This window comes from Macaca nemestrina, chromosome 15 (genome assembly GCF_043159975.1).
Source record: "Macaca nemestrina isolate mMacNem1 chromosome 15, mMacNem.hap1, whole genome shotgun sequence".
Classification (NCBI taxonomy): Eukaryota; Metazoa; Chordata; class Mammalia; order Primates; family Cercopithecidae; genus Macaca; species Macaca nemestrina.
This window is the reverse complement of record NC_092139.1, coordinates 60830289-60849173: the sequence shown is the minus strand read 5'-3', so window position 1 is coordinate 60849173 and position 18885 is coordinate 60830289. Positions and strand designations below refer to the sequence as shown.

At 40.4% G+C, this 18885-nt stretch overlaps 2 pseudogenes; one reads left to right on the top strand and one right to left on the bottom strand.

The window, feature by feature from the left end:
• Positions 1-2287: 2287 nt before the first annotated feature.
• LOC139358362 (calponin-2 pseudogene) lies at positions 2288-6858 on the bottom strand (annotated as a pseudogene).
• On the top strand, positions 6784-8067 carry LOC139358543 (glucoside xylosyltransferase 1 pseudogene; annotated as a pseudogene).
• Positions 8068-18885: the final 10818 nt, after the last annotated feature.

Below are 18885 nucleotides of genomic sequence, written 5' to 3'. Positions count from 1 at the left end.
CTTTTTGTCGTATTCCTTACTTTCACAGCTTCTCTCCAGTGTGAGAACAAATAGGTACTCAAGATGAATGAAGATCAAAGGCTTTCCATAGACTTTACCTTCAGAGGGTTTCTTTTCACACTTCTATAAGATACGAGAGTTCAGGAAGATGTTCTTATGCATGTTAACTCATTGAGCTCCCTTCCAGTATGTCCTCCTCTCATATTGAGTATGGTGAAAAAAATTAATGATGATTTCCCCGTTTTCACCCACAGGGCTTCTCATTATTGTAAATCTTAAGATGACTTTTAATTCTGATGACTTTGCAAAGTCTTTTCCACATTTGTCACATTTATAGGGGTTTTTCTTTTCCAGCGTGGCTCCTTATATGTGCATGTTTTGAAGCTTGCTGAAGACTTTCCCACATTCCTTACATCCATAGGGCTTCTCCAGAATGCTCTTTCTTAAATGTTTATTCAGGTGTAGGGAATATCTAAAGACTTTCTGACTTTTGTTACATTCATACGGTTTTTATTCAGTGTGAATTTTCATATGTCTCATAAGAAATGACTGATATGTAAAGGCTTTCCCTCACTTGGGACATGTATGGCTTTTCCCTCCAGTAGTATTACTCCTGTGTGAAGCAGAACTTGGAGCGGGGCAGAGGTTTTTCACTTTGATGACTCTTAGTCTCTACAGTACAGAAATGCATCTGGACAGCATGGAGTGAGCTATTTCCGAAGATGTTTTCACATTGAGTAAAATTATACGTTTTCTCCCTAACATGAGTTATGTGTGCCCTATGGCGTACATCCTCACTGCAGGTGCAGGCTATTCCAAATGGACTCTCCTCATGAACGTTTGGCCTCCTATTAATTTTACTATGTATGTGATGGACAATGTTCTGACTGCCTGTCCACGTGTTTGATTTTAGCTGTTTTTCTCCCATATGAAATCCAGTGAATGTTGCACCTCAAGACTATCATATTCATTGTTTTCCTATATATTACTACATTGAAATAGTTTTGGGAAAACAAGTGGTTTTCCATTACATAGAAAAGTTATTTAGTGGTGATTTCTGAGACTTTGCTGTACCCATTACTCGAGTAGTGTACACTGTACCCAATGTGTACCTTAACCCCCCGAACCTTCCATCCGAGTCCCCAAAGTCCATTATGTCATTCTTACGCCTTTACACCCTCTTAGCTTAGCTCCCACTTGTGAGAACATATCCTATTTGTTTTTTTATTCGTGAGATACTTCACTTAAAATAATCATCTCTAACTCCATCCTGGTTGCTGCGAATGCCATTATTTGGTTCATTTTCCGAGCTGGGTAGTATTCCATGGTGTATCTATAACACATTTTCTTTGTCTATTCATCGGCTGATAGACATTTAACCTGGTTCCACATTATTGCAACTGCAAATGGTGCTGCTATAAATGTGTGTACATGTGTCTTTTTCATATGACTTCTTTTCCTGTAGGTAGATACCCGGGAGTGAGCTGATACAAATTTAAATAAAGATAATTATAAAATTAAGTAATGACCAAGTGAAATTTACTATTTCTAGTAGTAAAACAAAACACATTTATTGAGTAAAATTTGAACATATTTCTGCTCACATAAAGAACATAAAACTTCTGTATTTTGTATAAATGACATGTTTTATCTCACTAGACTCATCCTGTGGTGAATTGGTGGGGGAGGGTTGGAGAAAGTAACATATCTTTAAATTTAACTTTTGACTCACATTTTCTTCAAGTTTCAATTGTTCTTTTAGTTAAATGCCTCCAAGAAGATGTTCACATGCTTTGGGATTTCTGTGGCCTCAAGGCAAAGGGAAATTGAATCTGGAGTCTTTTATTGTCTTCGTGCTATTCTCTAGATCTCTGCTTTCTCTGTGGCAGAGGGTCTCCCTGGTCTGATCACTGGTGCCATTGCATTGCTCTTCTCTGAGATGAAGCTTGTACTCTTGAATCAGAGTACAGTGGAATTCCCTGGCTTTATTAGCCTCCTTTTGGCTTGGATAAGATCTTCAGATCTCTCTGAGTTTCAGCATCCAATTTCTTCTTCCCCAATATGTCTGGAATGGTCACATATGACATTTTGGCGGGATCATTTTGCCCCTTGCTGCAGTGGCCCCATGTTATGTATGTTACTTTTCAACTCAGTTAAGTTGCTTGTTTACCTCTATGACACTTCCACATTGCATAGATTCGTAGGTCTAGCAGGAGGTATTTTATATAAAGCAAGCTGCCAGAAACAGAAGAATGCTCACACAGTAAATCAGACAAACTACATTTATTACTAACAGAGGAGCAGGAAGAATCAGCAAAAGCCTAAGTTCTATGATGACAAGCCTGACCCTTGAGGTCATAAAAGTTGCCCACGGTTGACAGAGTCTCCTTTGCACATGCCCCACTGTGTACTGCAGCTGAGGAACCCCTGAGTGCTCCACCCGAGGTTTCACACCCCATGTGCACCTTGGTTCTTGGAGTTTAAGAATTGCAGGAATATCCTGTTCTAGGAAAAACAAGGACAGAGTCCAGACTGTCCCAGACAGTTTCTCCCCATCTCAGGATATTGTCTTCTTGGAACATTCTAAAATCATTCTGAGGACTAGGAGGTCCAGAACGCTGAGTTGGTCAAAGTCATTCAGGTCTTGCCCTCCTGATCACATAAACAAAGTGGACTACAAAACATTAAGCATTGGCAGAAATGATCATATTGCATTATGATAGCCATTCTTCATTATGATAAAAATAATTTATCCACCAAAAAGTTATCTGAATTCTAAATCTGAATGAACCCAACAAAACATAGATTTGGGCTTGTTGTCCCAGTTTAATAAAAGATATACTAATCCAACAAATTTAATTAAATACAAAAACTTTAGAATAAGTATAACAATCATAAAGACTCATTTCAATAAAAGCTGGCATACAAAGTTATCAGACGTATGACAATAATAGAAAATGTTGACACTGCTTAGGGTAAAGTGAATATGATTGATATTCAAATGAACAAAGAAAATAGTAAACTCAATAGCAAAATGGGCCAAAGAATCCGATACACTATTAACAATCTGACAAATGCAATGTGTACAAATAAAATGTGATCTGTATTTTCACCACTTGTTTAGAAAATTTAAGAATCCTAGATAACATTGAGTGATGAGGATATGAGGAAAACAGCCTTTATGGGCAATGGATGGGAAATTAAATGGTTTTAAACATTTCAGAAAATAATATGACAGGACCCGTTTGAAAGTGTGCGTACTCTACAGCCTGTCTCAATAATGGGCACATACCCCTGATAGAGATTGGATGTGTGTTCCCTCCAAATCTCATGCTGAAATGTGATCCCCAGTGTTGGAGGTGGGACCCAGTGAGAGGTATTGGATCATGGGGTGGATCCCTTATGAATAGTTTAGCACAGGAATGTCCAACCTTTTGGCTTCCCTGGGCCACATTGGAAGAAGAATTTTCTTGGGCCACACATAAATTACACCGAAAATAACTGATGAGTTAAGAAAAAAAAGAAAAAAGAAAAGAAAAAAGGAAAAGACACACATACACAGACATGCACACAAAATCGCTTATGTTTTAAGAAAGTTGACAATTCTGTTTTGGTCCACATTCAAAGCTGTTCTGACCTGCATTCAGCCCACAAGCTGCGGGTTGGACAAGCTTAGTTTATCACAATCCACTTGAGTGAGTTCTTCACAGTGAGTTCATGAGAGATCTGATTGTTAAAAACAGCATGGGACTGCCCCCTTCTCTCTCTTACTCCCTCTCTGACCATGTGACACACTGGCTCCCCTTCACCATCTGCCAGGACTGTAAGCTTCTTGATAGACCAGTATACCTGGTCAGGCCCTAAGGGGAGAAGGAGGGCTAAGGCTCCTTAAAACCTACTGAGGAGCTGGGCGTGGTGTCTCATGCCTGTTACCCCAACACTTTGGGAGGACGAGGCGGGGGGATCACATGAGGGCAAGAGTTCCAGATCAACCTGGCAAACATGGTGAAATCCTGTCTCTAATAAAAATACAAAACATTAGCCAGGCGTGGTGGCACACGCCTGTAGTCCCAGCTACTCTGGAGGCTGAGGCAGGAGAATCGCTTGAGCGTGGGAGGCTGGTGCAGTGAGGCGAGATCACTCCACTGTGTTTCAGCCTGGGCGACAGAGTGAGACTCCATCTCAAAAAAACACAAACAAACAAACAAAAATCCTAGTGAGGGCCACGGGGGTGGGGGAGCTAGGATGGAGAGGGGTCAGGCTTAACCTTGGCAACTCAGAATTCCACTACCCTGTACGGGCCTCAGTTTTCTCACCGGGCCCCAATGTAGGTCTGACGGTCCTAGGGAAATCCAGCCACTCAGGAGCCTGAGATATTTTAGCATCGTGTCTGGGCCCCCTCTCCCAGGGCACTTATTTCCCAGCACCCTCTCCACTGTCTCCGTGCCGTTCCTCAGGAAAAAAAAGTTTTCTTTAGTTAATACCTCCTGAAGATTTTGTGGGCACAGAAACCACAAACTGGCTGACAAAAAGGGGAAGAAGAGAGGCCACTGGAAATCTTCTGGGTCCGGTTTCCTCCACGCCCAGGTTTCTTCTCCCCAGCACAGCTCGGTGCACAGCCTGGACATGCCAGTGGGGACCCTTATCCTACACGCATCAGGAAAAGGCCTTGATCCCTTTCCCCAGAGCCCGGTGGCTCAGTCCTGCGAAGGAACCAAAGCAATGGGGAGGGGTGTGGGGAAAAAAACCCTGCTGCCTGATCCCACGCCGCCACTCACAGACCCTCAGTTGACTGGTAGCACTGAACAGGTTGGAAAAAAAAAGACGGAAACACAGAAAAACCCAAACACCCAGACGGGGAGACCGTCTGGGGAGAGAGTGTGCTGGGAGCCTCAGTAGCCGGTCTCCTCCTGGTTGTAAGGGAGATATTCAGGGGCCTCCCCTGGCCCCGGGCAGTCGCCGGCACCCGAGGGAGCCCCATGGGCCACTGGGCTTCCGGGTAGTACTTGGGGCCGTGTATTTGAAGATCTGGCCAAAGACCTGGCCGCTCTGGTTGGCGCCTTGCCTGTAGCCCATCTTCAGGGACATGGAGGAGTTGTCACAGTTGTTGATTCCCAGCTTGGCATGGTGGATGTGCCACCGGGTCCCAGGAGTCAAAAAGCCCACCTGGCTGGCACATTTGTTTGTGCCCATCTGGAGTTGTCCATGGCGGGGGCAGGATGTGGTTCTTGGGTCGTAGAGATGCCTCCCCGTGCCCTGCCGTACATGGTCATGCCTGACTGGCTGGCACATTTGTTGGTAATGGGCAGCCTGATGAGGCACTGGCCGGCTTTCATGGTGGCGTCGTGGAAGTTCCGCTCCTGCTTCTCTTAGTACTTGTCACCGATGTCCATCCTGGTCTGCAGCCCCTTAGTCTTGGCCTTCCCTGCCAGGGCAAGAAGAGACACCTGCACCTGGGTCACGTTCCCACTCTCAAACAGGTGGTTGGCCTCAAATAAGTCCAGGGGGTTCATGCTGTAGCTGACCATGGCCTTGAGGAAGTTGGAGAGGTTTTCCAGCTGGTGCCAGTTCTACATGGAAGCGGTTGATCTTAGAGACTGAGGCCGGCTGCAGTTTGTTCATGAATGTGCATAAGATAATCCCATCCTTCAGGCCCTTCTGAAAATCGGGGCGATGGAGAGGCCGGTGAGTCCCGTGATCCAGCTGCGGAGCTCTGCCTCCTTCTGGGGTCATATTTGGAGAGGAGTCTGTTCTTGACCTCCCGCAAGAACCTGTAGGAGCGGCCCTTGTTGAACTGCCTGGAGCTTAACGCTGGCGGGCGCCGCCTCCGGACTGGATGGGACGGGACCTGGAGCTAAGTCTTTTATCTAGTTTGCAACATTTTGTTTTCACCACACCATTGTTTTTACCACATATCTTTGGTGTATTTAAAAAATGTGTGAAAAATGTTAGACCATCTCCCTTTTTCCCACCTTCCCTTTTACCCTTTACTGCAATTTATACACACACATCCACGCACACACACATGCACACACACATACAGACCAAAATTAATTTAGATGTACGAATGGGTTATTTGAAGCAAAAAGTCAATCTATATTAGTAAAAGTGTCATGCCTCTGTGAATTATATTTATGATCCTTTTAAGAAGAAAGAACTTCCAGCCGGGCGCGGTGGCTCACGCCTATAATCCCAGCACTTTGGAAGGCCGAGGCGGGCTGATCACGAGGTCAGGAGTTTAAGACCAGCCTGGCCAAGATGGTGAAACTTCGTCTCTATTAAAAACACAAAAAAAGTTTAGCTGGGCGTGGTGGCACGCGCCTGTAATCCCAGCTACTCAGGAGGCTGAGGCAGGATAATGGCTTGAACCCTGGACGTGGAGGTTGCAGTGAGCCGAGATCATGCCACTGCACTCCAGCCTGGACAACAGAGTGAGACTCCATCTCAAAAATAAAATGAATTTTTACAAGTCATTGTTCCTATTCTAATTTTTGAATGAAACTACAGCCTCTAATAAAACAGCCTCATTAAACTAATTCGCTAATGAATTCTTAAGTAAAAGGGGAATTCCACAGAAATATATATGGCTCTTTTTATGTTTATTAAAAGTAAGAGCCTGGAAAACAGATGTGTTCTGTAAAATTGAATTACTTTCTATCCAGTTCCACTGGTTCGCACTGTTTTATCTTTATATTAAAATATATATAAATGATTGATTGATGATTTTTTTTCTTTTAGACACTGCTGTTGAATCCATGGAGAGTAAAAACGGTAAATTTCCAGAACTAGGCTCCCTCTGCTCCAGTTCCCCAGGTAGGCGTGGCAGAGACAGAGACCAAGGAAGGTGGCTGGGGCCATGCAGCGCTACTTGTGCCTGGTGGCGCTCTGTCTGGCCTGCGGCTTCTGCTTGCTCCTTTACGCCTTCAGCCAGCTGCCACATCCCTGGAGGAAGGAAAAGGTGGCAGTGACTGGAAGACGCAGGCACGCAGTGGCTTCTTGACTGGCTGGAGGCAGATGTGGTGCAGTGAGAGGAGCGGGCAAGGCTGGTCCCGCTGCGCATCCAGGCGGGTGGGACAGGTGTAGTCTGAAAATACAGCCTGTTGAGAAAATGCATCTAGCTATAGTTGCCTGTGGTGAAAGACTGGAAGAAACTATGGCCATGTTGAAGTCAGCTATCATTTTCAGGATCAAAGCTTTTCAATTCCAGGTTTTTGCTGAAGATCAGCTACATCACAGCTTTAAAGGAAGATTTGACAGGGGTCATTTCTCCAAATATTTAATTATACAATATACCCCATAACCTTTCCAAGTGAGAATGCAGCAGAGTGGAAAACCTTTTTAAACCATGTGGTTTGCAGAGATTGTCCTTGCCGTTATTCCTGAAATAAGTTGACTCCCACACTGATAGCCCTTTTTTTATGACCAGTTGATACTATTTGGTCTTTACTAAAGAAATTTCATTCCACACAAATTGCTGCAATGGCACCAGAACCCAAGGAACCTCGAATAGGATGGTATAGTCGCTTTGCTAGGCATCCATACCGTGGAAAAGCTGGAGGAAACTCTGGAGTAATGTTGACAAACATGACTGGAATGAGAAGGAAGTATTTCAAGAATGATGTGACAACTGTGCGACTACAATGAGGAGACATACTTATGACATGGCTTAAAATATACAAGCTAAACATGACATGGGTGATCAAGATTTGTTGGATATCATGTTTTTCACAATCCAGAAAGCCCTTTTGTCTCTCCGTGTCAATGGAATTATCATCCAGATCATTGTCTATATGGAAGCAGTTGCCAAGAAGCAGAAGAAGGAATCTTTATTCTTCACGGGAACAGAGGTGTTTACCATGATGATAAGCAACCAGCTTTTAGAGCTGTTTATGAAGCGCTGAGAAATTGTTCTTTCAAGATGACAACGTTCATTCCTTAATAAAACCTTTAGAATTGGAACTACAAAAAACAGTGCATACATACCATGGAAAAATTTACAAAATATTTATCAAACAACTAGCAAAAAGCATAAGAGATCGTTATGCCAGATCACCAAAGGAAAGATGATTCTTGGTGCCTGCTACATCAAATGGATGAAAACAACAAAGCATCAGAGGATAAGTGTGAAGCAATCGTCTTGGGTGAAGCATTAAGGAAGGAATTATTCATCTCCAAAATATTTTTTTTTCCTAAAGAGGTTAAATGAGCAGTATTTTCAGGCAACGAAGAATAAGTTAAAATCTTGGGCTCCAACAAAGAAACATTTTTGGCCTCTGATATTTTGTAATGTTACTTACTATCATTCCAGCATTGATGAAAATATTATTGAATGGTTTTAGCCTGCAAACTTCCGTTGACCCATAGTCTCAAGTAAGAGTGATGGGGCTGTGAAGATGAAGAAAATGTACCTCAAACCCAGTGCAAACACTCAGACTGTGCGTAGAGTGATAATTTTATGTCAGCACTAATCTCACTTTAAATGTGTGAGAAAAAAGTTTGTTTACAGTAGCAGAAACAGTTCTATTTCTAAAGAAATGTGATGTGCCCAATGTAACCATTGACGATCTATATCTGCCTTTATATATTTCATCTCTGTTTTAAAATATTTTTATGACAATCATGTTTAAAATTGCTTTTAAATTATAAGCTGCATAAAAATTGAGCTGTATAAGAAAGAGGAAATACACTGAAAATTTTGAGGTTTTAATCTGTGAGTGTGTGAGAGAGAGTGAGAAATGTAGTGTTTTCATTTCGTATGCATTAAATTGTCTTGCCAAAACTCAGATTTAAGATTGCTAAGTAGATATTTGGGAAATTTTTTATATCACTTTAAATGAAAAATTTCAGCTTTACTGGGCATTCTGGAAGCAAAATATATTATGCCGACGATAAAGTGAGAACCTTAAGAGTACACTCATATGACAGTGGAAAATGTGATGGACCCAAATGCAGAAGCTCTACACGTCCTGTGAGTAGTGATTTTAGTTACAATGGAGTAGAAAAATGTAGTGCATTTAAACTTTTCTTCTACCTCATAACGGCTTTGCAAGATACTTTTTAAAAAGCAAATGTCTAGAGCCTTCCTTTAAGAAAGTTAAACAACTTTGGTGAATGATTTGGATTAAGATTGTTACATTCAGCTATAGAAAATGTGCTTTTAATTGGGTTGATGTGAGTACCTTCCTTTTTTGAATATCACTTAAAACAATTAATTTTGTAAGCCTTGAAGATGAGAAAAAGATTACTTATCTAATATAACTCTGTTAATAGTTTTCCAATTTATAGTTATCTAATATAACTATAAATTCTGAATACTTAGCATATACTGTGCTGGGGCACATATCTTATTGTACCAACTGCTATATGGTTATCTTCCTCTTCTCCCTGATATTTTAATGCTCAAGTAGAAAATGGAAAATCATGAAGAAAAAAATATCAGTGGTGAAAATCGTGGCAGTTAGCTTTATGAAGACACAGTGGCCTCTGTGGAGACATGGGATACGCAGAAAGAGATGGTTAGTGCAGTTGTTCTGTCTTCTGCAGTTCCGTCAGGGACACAGTGAGAGAGGAAAGTTTAAGCAAGGTACATTAGAAGTTGATAACCAGTCCAGCATTCTTAGAACAGATGGGTTTAGAGAACACGAGTTGTAGTTCCTCGGCAGAATGCCATGGTGGATATGAAAAACTGTGAACTATGTTGAAATTCAGCTTATTGAGCAGAAAATGAGAATACTACAAATTTGAAGTTCAGAAGGTATGCATTAGATAATTTCTAATGGTCCCCAGATATGATCATTGCCTGCCTGACTATATGAGGAGCTTGAGAATAGATTCCTGAGCTTAGCCCTTTGGAGACTCTGGTATACTCTGGTATGCTGTGTCTAGGATGGAGTCTGCCAAAAAAATAATTTAAAGAAGAGACTTAAAAATTTGAAAAAACTAGAATAGTGCCTTGCTACTATCAGATCACTTTGGAGGTCATTCCCACTTAGATTCTTGTATAGATGTGGATACAGAAACATGCAGATAGTCAATGCCAACTGTTGGGGGAAATGTCCATAGTCTGCAGGTTCCCACAGAGAGGATAGCACTTCCACTCCTCTCCCATGAGGGAAAAATAAAGGAGAAAAGCTTTCAGCCTCTCACCATAAGCTCATTCAGTCCTCCCCTTGGGAAGAGAAATGACTTACCCGAGGAATGTGCTTGGAAGTAGTTGTGCTGGTGAAACTCAGCCTCTGTGGGTTTCTCTGTCTTTCAGAGTCAGCTCTCTTCAGGATGCATATTTATTTCTCCCTTTGGAGGAGGTCTCAGTCCAGCTCAGCCAAGGACTGAAGGGCACATCTGGCTAATTCAGGACTGGGATATTGGGAAGTCCACTTGGACCCCAGATCTATGACATGACATGCTCTTGAGTCCTGGGAGCTGCTGACTCTGGTGTCTCATTTCTTAGTTGGGTCATATCTTGGGGTTATTTGTGTTCCTCAGCTCTAACAGGAGGGTTCCCAAGCACTCATTTCTTCTTAACCAATTTCTGAAGGTAAAATGTTGGTGAAGAGCACTCTTTCCTTCCTGCTACCATTAATTGGTGTTTATTTTGTGTTGATTTTGTGTCAGGCACTGTTCAGTAGTTTATATTTCTTAGCTGGTTTGATCTTTACAGCAACTTTATATGACTGACATTGTTCCCTCGTTTTTCAGGCTAGAAATCTGAGTCCCAGTGTCCCACAATGGCTGTGTGGTAAGCCTATGTTACTAACCATTATGCCACTCTGTGTTGTGACAGCGCCAAACATACTTTCATTCATATATATATATATATAAACTGACCATGTTCTTCTGTGATTTCTTTCAGAGAGCCTTTTACATCAAATATTGATGATGATAATAATAATGAACACACATTGAGCATCTTAATTTCTGTTCCTATTGACTGCTTTGTCTTTTGATTATGGGTTATAATTTTCAGCTTTTTTTGCATATGTAGTTTTTCAAATTATTTTTGTTGTATATTGGTTATTGTGAAAGATATGTTTATCTAGCCATCAGTTTACTGGATGAAAACCTTGAACTTCTGGAGGCTTGGTATTATATTTTGCTATGGTGCTTCTCTTTGGAATTTTTTCTCAGTTATAGAAAGAATCTTTAGTCCTGATAAACCTGATAAATAGCATTTACCCTTTCTTTCTTTCTTTCTTTCTTTCTTTCTTTCTTTCTTTCTTTCATTTATTTATTTATTTATTTATTTATTTATTTATTTATTTATATATTTTTGATGTACTCTTGCTCTGTAGCCCAGGCTGGAATGCAATGGTATGATCTCAGCTCACTGTAACTTCTGCCTCCAGGGTTCAAGCAATTCTCTTGCCTGAGTCTCCTAAGTAGCTAGGATTACAAGCGTTTGCCACCATGCTCAGCTAATTTTTAGATTTTTAGTACAGACAAGATTTTACCATGACAGCCAGACTGGTCTTGAACTCCTGACCTCAAGTAATCCACCTGCCTTGGCCTCTCAAAGTGCGGGAATTACAGGCATAAGCCACTGCACCTGGTCGGCATTCACAATTTTTGTTTGCTTGTTTTGAGATGGACTTTCCCTCTGTCACCCAGGCTGGAGTGCAGTGGCACAATCTCAGCTCACTGTAGCCTCTGCCTCCTGGGTTCAAGCGATTCTCCTGTCTCAACCACCTGAGTAGCTAGGATTACAGGCATAGACCACAAAGCCTAGCTAATTTTCATATTTTTAGTAAAGATGGGATTTCACCACATTGGCCAGGCTGGTCTCTGACCTCAAGTGATCCACCCGTCTCAGACTCCCAAAGCGCTGGGATTATAGGCGTGAGTCACTACGCCTGGCCAGCATTCACTCTTAAGGCATTCCCTTCTGACGTTTCAATGGAAAGCCTAAGGTGTTTACCAAGCCTCTATACTTCAATAGATTCAAACTTCAAACTGTTTCCCCTGTAATGAGTTGCAGTGTTCTGCTTTTTCGCACTTCTAGCTTTTGCTTTGTTTTCTGCTATTTGAAGCCTCTCCCATACATGTATAGTCACAGATTTGAAGGAAGCTCATATACATATTTAAAGACTGTCTCATCCATAGGTTTTCCTTTTCAGGACTTTTTCCTCTTCATTTATAGCTGTTCTGGCATCCCTAAATTCTATTCTCTGAAACAGTAAGCCAATAATACCGCCACTTTCTTCTTGAATTCTCTCGGTCCCATGCCATGGGGACTGGTGAATACCTTTACGAACAAAGCTGCATCAATGAAGACTTCATCTAGTTTTGTTCCCTTTTCCAAGCATCTAATCAAGCTCATGCCTCTTTTTGGATACTCTACAGTACCTTCAAATAGTTGGGACTTTTTCTTTTATATTTTATCCAGAGTTTATCATAGATATTTAGGAAAGGGAATTTTCCTAGACAGGCTACACTGCCATTGCTGAAACTGAAATTCTTCCAATATACTTTTAATAAGATATTTTCTACTTAAATCATCTGGGGTTGGTTTAGTTAGAAATTTTGCAACTAAAATCTGTGGCCAGATCTAGTACTGATGCAGGACTGATGTTTAAGGTTGATGTAAAAGTTATATATTTATAAACAAGTGTTTATTTCTTTAAAATGTAATTCCAATAAGTATTATCTTATGGAATCACTGTTTAGCTGTAGCTTTTAAATGCCTCTTTTTTTTTTTTTTTTTTTGAGATGGAGTCTCTCTCTGTTGCCAGGCTGGAGTGTAGAGGTGTGATCTCGACGCACTGCAACCTCTGCTTCCCAGGTTCAAGCGATTCTCCTGCCTCAGTGTCCTGAATAGCTGGGATTACAGGCTTGCACCACCATGCCTGGTTAATTTTTGTATTTTTAGTAGAGACAGGGTTTCACCATGTTGGCCAGGCTGGTCTTGAACTCCCAACATCAGGTGATCCGCTCACCTCAGCGTCCCAAAGTGCTGGGATTACAGGCATGAGTCACCGTACCCTGCCACTTACTTTAAATAGTCATAAAAATGCATGAGTAAATGTACTTTCATGGCAGCTTATCCTTTTTTTGTGCTAGAATTGTCAAACAGAGTTTTAAATAAGGACAGAAACACTACTTTTCTGATGAGGTTTACATCAGTTAGGACTCTTGGTGACAAATTATAGAAAAATCAGCTTAGACTCACACTGACCAAAAAAAAAAAAAAAAAAAAAAAAAATCTCTTGTCTCTCGGGATTCATGGTATAATTAAGAATTAAACTGTCATCAGCAGAGATGAATTTGAGCCTCAAAACAATTGAAGCCAGGTCAGTCAAGAGTCCAAGGACTCTGCCACGTTGGTCCACCTACTTCTTTCCAGCCATTGCCATTATTCACTCACCACCTGAGGAAACTTGGCTACCAGTAGCTGCTGATTGAGGAGAGACAGATTCTCTTCTTTGACACAATACAAAAATTCTGTAGATAGATTCTGATTACTTCATTTGGGTTATCCCTGCATCAGTCACTACAGCACAAAAAGAACAAGGTTGAGAAAAAATATCTCAAATAGATGAAAAAAGGAGATCGGGGGCCTTCCCAAGAGAGGGAGAAGGCAGGATAAATCCCTTAAATTTCCCCTTCAGGACTCATTTCTAAAGGTTTACTAAATGCAGGAAGAAATAATTTGAGGTTTAGAAAATACACTTTGAAAAGTAGATAAGTTTTCTATCAAAATAATACACAGTACTTTTTGAGTGCTTAATATGTGCCCACACTGTATCATCTATGCCTAAATATTTATTTGTTATGTGAAACCTGCCTGGGGAAATCTGAAGTAGCTTAAGGAGCACAGGTTATGGCTATAACTGACCCAGGTTCCAGTCAGCTGAGCGGGATAGGCACAATTGTTAACGACTTGACTTTGAGCAAGCTAGATAATCTCTATCCTTACAAGCTTTTTACTTCTGTGGACCAAAAGTGACTTTGTAGGGTTTCTGTGGAGACTGAAGAAAATGAGATAAATAAAACAGTAGAGGTACATAATAATGTTAGCTATTTTAAGTCATTGAGAGTCAGAGCCTGTTTACTTATACAATATAAACAAATTTACTTTCTGAACTTTAGAAAATAAAATCCATTATTTGACTTATTTGTACTCTGGAGGAAATAACATAGAATGAGAACAAAACAAAATGTCAATCTTCTTCTGGCTTTTTTTGCAATTACAAAACCAGGACAAATGCAAATTCCAATAAATACTCATGGAAAGTCTTTGATAGCAATTTAATCACATTATTTATTAAGCATTTAATAGTGGGGCTTCACATAGTTCTCATTCTGCTCCCCTTTCCTCCTCTTCTTCTTTTCCTCCTACTACTTCTTCTCCTTCCTCTGCTACTCATCCCAACTAAAAGTCATCTGAAGGCAAATTAGACTTAGGATATTCACCAGAATGACTTGGGAAGTTTGCCATAGATATCTCTTCCCCAGACCTTTAAACAAGTTGATTACATTACATTACATCATTTACCCCAAGTTTAAGAGAAAACCTTAATTTATCTTGCTAGGTAGAAAATGTGTTTTTACTATATTCAAAGAAAGTAAGTTGAAAAAAAAAAGAGATAATATAAAAGCACAGAGACAAATTGTTTGTCCTGCCTGGAATGAACACTCAAGCTGTATTAAAAATGGAACCAGCATTTTTATATTGGGACATATTATTTTTCTAGGACATACAGTGTGAACAGTAGAGTGGAGGGCCAATGAATGAGGCTGTTCATCCGATCAAGGTCCATTGATCTTTAAATGATGAGATTTGGGAATCATAAATCTCACCAGGAAAATCAGGCCACCTCCCAAAATTGTGATTAGTATTATTAATGTATTCTTTCTCTTACACATCTCCTTGTCTACGTCTTTCTAATGTGGCACCCTTCACCAGCTGGTTTCTAACTGCATCTCCAGGTTTGCCTTAAACTGTGTCATTTAGACTCCCTACACTTCATCAAACATCCTCTCCAGGGCCTTCCCTAATTCCTCCAAGTATTCCTGAATTGGCTAGGTTCTGCATCTTGCCAAAGCCCTTCATAACTGCACTGAACATGTGCATTATAATGATATGTTTATCTGCCTATCTACTGCTAGGCAAGGAGAAACTTGAGAGCAAAGCCTTCATGTAACTGTTTTCTAAAGACAGTTGTATCATGATATAATTAACACATAAAAATCTGCACATATTTCAAGTTCACAATCTGGTAAATTTTGATTCACACACACACACAGACATGCACACATACACAAAACTATCACTAAAGTTAATATAATAAACAAATCCAGTACCCACAAAAGTTTCTTCATGCCTCTTTGTCATTCCTCCCCCAGCCCCACCTATTCCTACAATCCCCAATCCCTAAACAATCACCAATCTGCTATCACTATGTTGCATTATGTAGAATCTTATATGAATGGAATCATACAATATGTATGCTTTTTTTTTTGTCTGCCACTTTTACTCACTCAGCAGAATAATTTTGGAATTCATCCATGTTGTTGTACGTGTCAGTGGTGTATTCCCTTTGTAATGCTGAACAGTGTTCCACTGTAACGATACACCACAGTTTGCTTGTCTGTTCACTGTTGATGCCACTGGGGTTGTTTCCAGTTTGTGGCTTTTAAAAAATAAGCTGCTATGAACATTTCTGTACAAGCATTTGTATGGACATATGCTTTGATTTCTCTTGGGTAAATACCTATTCATGGGTCATATAGTAGCTACGTGTTTAACTTTTAAAAAAAACTTTAAAACTGTTTTCGACACTGTATATTTCCACCAAGAGTATATGAGAGTTCCAGTTGCTCCTCATCCTCATTAACACTTGATAGAGTCCATTCTTTCAGATACCTAATAGACATCCTGATTGGTATGCAGTGCTATCTTACTATTGTTTTAATTAACATTTCTGTAATAACTAAGGATGTTAAGCATTCTTGCGCATGTCTTTTGATGAGCATGTGTAAGCCTTTCTGTTGGAATTGCTTGGCCAGGAAGGATGTACTAGGTCAGCCTTAGAAGATATTATCAAACAGTTTTTAATTTTTATTTATTTATTTATTTATTGAGATGGAGTCTTGCTCTTTCACCCAGGCTGGAGTGCAGTGGCACGATCTTGGCTCACTGCAACGCATTCTTCTGCCTCAGCCTCCTGAGTAGCTGGGACTACAGGTGCCCTACACCACGCCCGGCTAATTTTTTTTTTTTTTTTTTTTTTGTATTTTTAGTGGAGACGGGGTTTCCCCATGTTAGCCAGGCTGGTCTTGATCTCCTGACCTTGTGATCCACCTGCCTCATCCTGCTCGTACCATATTAAACCCCCACTAGCAGTGTATGACAGTCCACGTTGTTCTTCATCAACACTCGGAATTATATGCTTTTCTTATTTAGCCATTCTGGTACATATTGTATGATTCCATTCATATAAAATTCTAGAAAATGCAAGCTACAGGAGTATCACACTGAGGTTTTAATTTGCATTTTCTTGATAATTAATGAAAATAAACTATTTTTCAAATGCTTATTTGTCACTTAGCTATACATGATTGAACTGCCTGTTCAAGTCTATTGCTTATGTTTTTATTAGGTTGTCTGTCTTCTTATTTTTATTTGCAGGAGCTCTTAATATGTGAGATTTAATTCTTATGTCAGATATTTGAATTGCAAATATTTTCCCCATTCTGAATGGCTTCTTCATCTTCCTAACAGTGCCTTTTGATGAACAGAAATATCTAATCATGTTACAGTTAAGTCTCTCAAGTGTTTTTTTTTTTTTTTTTTTTTTTTTTTTTTTTTTTTTTTTTTTTTTTTTGTGGTTAGTGCTTTTTGAGTTCTGTTCAAAAAACTTACTCCCAGTTTATTAGGATTTTTTTTTCCTTCCAGAATATTTATTATCATTCACATTCAGATCTGCAACTCATCTGGAGCTTATTTGTGGCACTTTTTTATTATTTGTCATTTGCCATATTTCATCTTATTAAAAAACAGTATTTCTGATTGTTCCTTTTGTGTTAAGCCCTCATATGGCTCAATATGGTGACTACTGATCCTGTCTTTATTCAAAATTTTGCTATTTTGTCCAGAGTACATTTTTGCATTATTTTTTATTTTTAACACATTGTATCAAAATTATTTATCTTGATTGGTACGTTTATGGAGCCAGAAATACTTGGTACCCAAGGCAAGTCCCTCACTCACTTCACTCTAGTCCCTGCTGTGCCTTAATACCTGAACTGAAGCACCTGGATCTTCCTACAATCAGGCCACTATCCACTTGCTTCAGAATAACTATATGGATTACTTCTAGAAGCCTCAGACTCTCATAAGACTAGAGATCTTATTCTCTTCCTAAGTCAATAGAAATACTCTGGTAGCCCGAACTTGTTCACCATAATAATAATGAACTGCCTTGCAAAGATTCTGTATGCTCCCCACCCACCTTCTGCAGGGAAGAAACTGGCATCCCAAAGTGACTCACCCTTTGAAGGCCCATCCAGAGGATTTTCTAGTCCCTTTCTCTGAAAAGCAGAAAAGAAAAATAAAAAAATATATTAACTCTTCAGTGAGTCATCCTACAATGAACAGCATTGGATTGGACTAAATACCTCTGAGTGAGGCCACGTGCAGTTGCTCATGCGTGTAATCCCAGAACTTTGGGAGGCCGAGGTGGGTGGATTACCTGAGGTCAAGAGTTCAAGACCAGCCTGGCCAATATGGTGAAACTGCGTATCTACTAAAAATACAAAAATTAGCCGGGTGTGGTGGCAGGTGTCTGCAATCCCAGCTACTCAGGAGGCTGATGCAGGAGAATCACTTGAACCCGGGAGGTGGAGATTGCAGTGAGCCAAGATTGCGCCACTGCACTCCAGCCTGGGTGACACAGTGAGACTCCATCTCAAAAAACAAACAAACAAAAAATACCTCTGAGTGTCCAGGTCTCATCTGTGTAGTGGCAGCATCAAGGAGTGCTCACAACTAAGGCAGTGACAAAAATGAAGATTGGAGCAGCCACTTTCAGAGAAGGGTCTTCACTGCTCAAGTCTACTGACAGTTCACACTACAATCAGTACCACTTATCTAAAAGAAGAAATTCAGAAGGCAAAGCAAGCCTAACATGCGTCACCCTCGGAACATACTTGTGCCTGGAGCTAAGGCGCTGAAAGACGAATAAATATTTAAGTTGAGAGGGACCTGCCTTCCTAACACAAAATCATACATTCAGAAAAAGAGGAGGATATAATACACATTTAATTTCTTATCTACCCTCTAGCATTTGGTTTCTTTAGCTCTCCACCTCAACTTCACAATCAGCTTAGTACATACCTACTCATCGATTTGAATGGTGACCCGGGGCTATGGGATTTGCAGATAGCAAGACAGTGTTTTGGTCACTCTAATGCTAAGGATTGTTTTTGCTGTGGCTTTTTCTTGCAGCAATTTCACTTCATTTCTGTCAGTACACCCTGATTAAACACAAACTCTCCCATGGCATGCCAGGTAATGGCCAGTACACAAAAGTAGCCAATAGCTACAGGTCAGTCCTTGCTTTCACTGGACCAGTTGCCCTTCCTCTCAAATCACCAATTCCAATCCTCTGATTCTGATGCTTGTACACACAGTTTCAAAGACCACACTTTCTTTTGCTTTTCAACAAAGACTGAATTTTCATTCCAGCCCTACCACTATTCGATTGAGTGTCCTTAGGAAAATCACTTTACTACCATCTATGCCAGCAGTTCTCAACACAGGCTGCTCATTAACATACTATTGCCTGAGCCTCAGCCCCAGCCTCAGAAGTTCCAGTTCAATTGGCCCATGGTTAGGATATCATACCTAGGTGATTATAATGGGCAGTCAGAGTTAAGGACCACAAA